We start from the raw sequence: 4,593 nt of genomic DNA, 5'->3' as shown, positions 1-4,593 counted from the left end.
ACACTTATATTTAAATAATATAAAAGTGTTGAGTATATATATATATTTTTTGTTACTAGAAACATGGCTTTCGGAGCCGCGGGGGCCACAGCCCCCCAAAGGACCTTTTTTGAATTTTGCAAGAGGAATATTTTTGATTTTTTGTTTGTTTTTGTCAAATATTTTTGTTAAACTTTGTTTCTGTAAGTAAAAATGGGTAGAGGGAATAAAAATTCCTTGTTCTACATTTCGAATTTTAAAGTTATTAGAATGTAATATTCTTTTTGTATTCGAAATGTAATCGAATTTTTTTGGCAATATTTATCAAAAACTTTTTAATAAATTATTTATCTTAGTGTTTATAATTATGTAATGATTTGCTATTTTCAGATTTTAATATAAAGTATCTGATCTTGTAAGTGATGATAAAACTAGTTCTGAAACTGAAAAATTATGGACTTAAAAAATGAATCCTTTTGTATGTGCATTGTGTGGTAAAATGAAATTAGAAGGAGATTCGTTGAGCCAAGTGGGGGCAAGATTTGGAAGGAATGTTGATAACCAAGGAGCTCTTGGAAAATTAATTGAATGTGCTTTAAAATTGGATTTAAATGTATTGGTAAATGAACTGAATAAAAAACAAGAGACAGGAGAAAAGGTTTTTATTCACTCATCGTGTCGAACTAAATTAAGAAACCAATAAAAATCAATTAAACGATCACAAGCATCGATGGAAACTCCTATTGAAAGAAAACGTTTAACTCGATTTTTTTTAATTTTAAAGAGCAATGTTTTTATTGTGGAAATATGTGCACACTTGACAGTCGCCATCCTGAGAGAAATAATTTCATAGAAGTAAGAACAAAATCATCAAAAATTTATCATGCAACTCTAGAATTATGCAACGAACGTAACGATTTTTTATCTAAAACAGTTGAAGCTAGACTTTTGAATATAAATGATCTTGTAGCTGTTGAAGCACGATATCACATCTATTGTCGTGCAAAATTTGAAAAACCTATTACTACATCAAGCTGTGGAAGACCAACATCAACAGAAAAGCTTACTGTCTTTAATGCAGCATGCATAAAACTTGAGGAAGATATTGATCTATACACAGTCTCTGAGTTTTACGAGATGATGCAAACATTAGGAGAAGAAATATATTCCCTTAAAATGACGCAAAATAAATTAAAAGAAAAATACGGAGATTCTATGCAATTAGTCTCGCGACAAGGTAAAAAATCTTCAAGGACTGTACTCAAATATTAAAGTCAACAATGAAAATATATCAGTTGATCCCTTGACATTGTTTTTGCGTTTATCAGTTATCGTTGAGAAAAAACCAGAAAAAGAAATTGAAGACTACTTTTACTATGAACTAACTTCGTTCCCTATGTCACTTTTTAAAGATGGTCTTATGCGCAGTGCTCAAAAACACAAGCTGAAAAATTACCTAACAAAGCCAGTTATATCTATGCCATTTGCTCCTTATTCTTTAAAAGTTGCCGATGGTGGCGCTCTTTTATACTGCTGCGGTTGGAACAAGGGTGAAATATTTGACAATATTTTTGAAAAGTACATCCAATTTCTTAATTACCTTAAAGTTAGTGTAGTAGTATTCGATGGATATGAAAATTCTACAAAGGACGCTACGCGTATAAAGCGTGGATCTTTATCACAATTTGCAGTTGAAATACATAAAAGCAATCCTTGTCCGTCTGATAGAAGTAAATTTTCTCTAACTACGCCAACAAAAAATCATTTATCCGAATTCTAGAAGTTAGATTAAGAGAAAGAGGTTTTACTGTGTATGTGTGTCATTCTGACGCAGATACTACAATCGTTAAAATTGCACTTAACTTTTCCAAAACAGAGCCCGTCACAATATTTGCTGATGACAGCGATATTCTTTGCCTCTTATTACACCACTGTAAATCAGTTGAATCTTTACACAAAATACATTTAACAAGTATGACAAAAAGAGTTGATTGCCAGCGTGAATGTTATGACATTGATCAGATTATTGGCAGTACAGCTGAACATGTCATTAACAATATTCTTTTTGCGCACGCATTTACAGGTTGTGATACAGCATCAGCAATTCACAATTTTGGAAAGACTTCAATTTTTAGAAAACTTGAAGCCAAAGACTTGTGCAATGCAGCAAATATTTTTTACCATGATGATAAATCGCCTGATGAGATTGGAAATGCATCAATTCGTTTCTTTCAGCTGCTACATTCCTCAACATCAAATCTACAACAAATACGAAAGCAAAAGTACGAGGAAATGATAAACTCAGATCGAGCTCACATAGACCCTTCTGTTCTTCCACCATCTCCTAGAGCTGCTTACTACCATGGATTGAGAGTATATCATCAAGTGCGTATTTGGAGATGTCTAAGTGAAATTGATCTTGACCCACTTAATTGGGGATGGAAATTAAATGGCTTTATGTACTCACCAATAGCGACAGATGAAAATGCAGGTCCAGAGGATATCCTAAAGGTTGTTCGATCTGGGTGTAAAAACTCCTCTTCGAGTCGATGTTCCTGCAGAAAGATGGGACTTCACTGCACTTCATCGTGTGCTACCAGTCACGGGATTAACTGTACAAATATTGAAAAAGTTGACGAAGAAAATGAACCAGCCCATGACCGTCACTTCTCAGATGTTTTTACATAAATTTTAATTTAATCAGAATAAGTAAGATAAACTTAATGCATAAAGATAAACTTCTTTGTAAATATTTTTTAACATGCTCTTGGTAACATTACAGAATAATTACGTTTAACAGTATTTTATATATTTTGAATATATTTGTTTTGTAAACACATCTTTAAGTCAAATTTTCAAAAAATTGGCTAAAGTAGCGTCCCCCTCTGTCTTTATACCGTACTTTTAGTTATTATTATTTCGCTTTCAGTTCATTAAACCCACTACTAATACTTAGGAGTAATAAATATAAAAATATATAACATTTACTTGCTTAAATTATAAATTCTTTTAGTAAAAAAACGTCAATTTTGGTGCTTTTCTGCTAATCTTTATGACGTTACAACTTTTTCCCCAAAATAAAAAAAATTACCAATTACTCATTTAAAAGAGGAAAAAATAAGCTTTCCAACGATATATAACATGTCTTTATACTAATTTTTTCTAGGTTAAGACTAAATTCTACCGGACTATAAGCCAGGAAATGATTTACGCAATATAATCAATAAATCATCCAAAGTTGTATGTGTAATTTTGTGCCTAGTTGCCCAACTAGTCAATTCATTAACTATGACATTTATAACATTTGACTTGTCTATGGATAAAATTGATTCTGAACTAATTGATTTTTCATCATTGGTTTTCCAAATTTCTTCACAGCTGTTGACACAATCATGAAAAACTGAATTTAAAGATAAAATAGATGTGTCAATAGGTTCATAACTCTCCGGAGTAGCATCCAACTTTGAGTTATTGCAGTTCAAATTTAAAGATAATGAATTATCTTTCAAAACAAAACTATTAGCTTCAGCGATTTCATCGAAAATATTTTTTTGAATTTTTCGTTTACTCCGTAAAATATAATCTTCAAAAGATTTTAAAGTAATGAAGTAAAAGAAAACAGACTAGAACAGTATCTCGCCTGCAAATATTTTTTAACAAATAAATAATCTGAGAATATATATTTGTATGAAACGTTAAAAACAAGATGGATGCCAGAACTTAAGCTTTTTTAAATTACACTAAGGTTAAATTAAATTGATTCGGCAATGGTCGGCCGATATTAGTCCAATGTCTATTCATCTGCTCCGGCAAACCATTAATGGCTTGCAACTGGTACTATCTTGGATAACCACAGGCTATGTTATAAAGGCTCGGCAATGGCTCTGTTACGGCTTGCCAGAACTGGCAATCCATGAACGGTCCTTTAATGAATTCGCTGGCATAGGCTAGCCATTATCGGACCAGTATATACTTGCTGCCTGGGTATGTTAATTTTTGTTACTTTTACACATAAAACTAATTTCATATTACGATGCAGTATTCTCTTACTTTTTAAAGTAAATATGACTTTTTTAAAATCTTATATTTACGTAAGATCACTTTCAAAAATAATTTACTTTTGCATGCAAAAAGTAAAATACATTTTGATACAAACTATTTGTATAAGTATAAATCTAAATTACTTTTTAAAGCAAATTACTTTCACACGGCTTACTTTAAAAAGTAATTTACAAAAAGTAAATAACTCTTTTATGTAAACTACTTTAACTTGCAATAAAAAAATAACGCATTTTTAAAAATATTTTTATAAGTTAAGCATTTTTGAAATTAACTTTAAGTCATTTTATATGTAATACGTTATTTTTTAAAAAATGAATTACTTTAAAATGTATAGTAAAACAGGGTAGAATGAAATAGAGGGTAGAATGAAATAGTTATGACTATGTTTATTCTTTTGTTCTTAATTAATTATTGAATAAACTTTTTGCAAATATTTTTTGATCATGTTGTAGAGGATTTTTTTCTGAATAAGATGATATCAAATTTTAATTTAAAAAAAAAAGTTTTTTTTGATAGTTTGCTAAGTTTTCGAATGCATGATGATATTTTTTT

General features: G+C 30.4%; 2 pseudogenes; both read left to right on the top strand.

Annotated features, from left to right (window-relative positions):
• Positions 1-432: 432 nt before the first annotated feature.
• On the top strand, positions 433-1,215 carry LOC149885603 (uncharacterized; annotated as a pseudogene).
• Position 1,216: 1 nt separating this feature from the next.
• On the top strand, positions 1,217-2,856 carry LOC149885602 (uncharacterized; annotated as a pseudogene).
• Positions 2,857-4,593: the final 1,737 nt, after the last annotated feature.

Source organism: Hydra viridissima, unplaced genomic scaffold (genome assembly GCF_058129835.1).
Source record: "Hydra viridissima isolate aposymbiotic clone 2 unplaced genomic scaffold, HvirCarnegie_v1 scaffold_7, whole genome shotgun sequence".
In the NCBI taxonomy this organism is placed as follows: Eukaryota; Metazoa; Cnidaria; class Hydrozoa; order Anthoathecata; family Hydridae; genus Hydra; species Hydra viridissima.
This window is presented reverse-complemented; position numbering and strand designations above follow the sequence as displayed.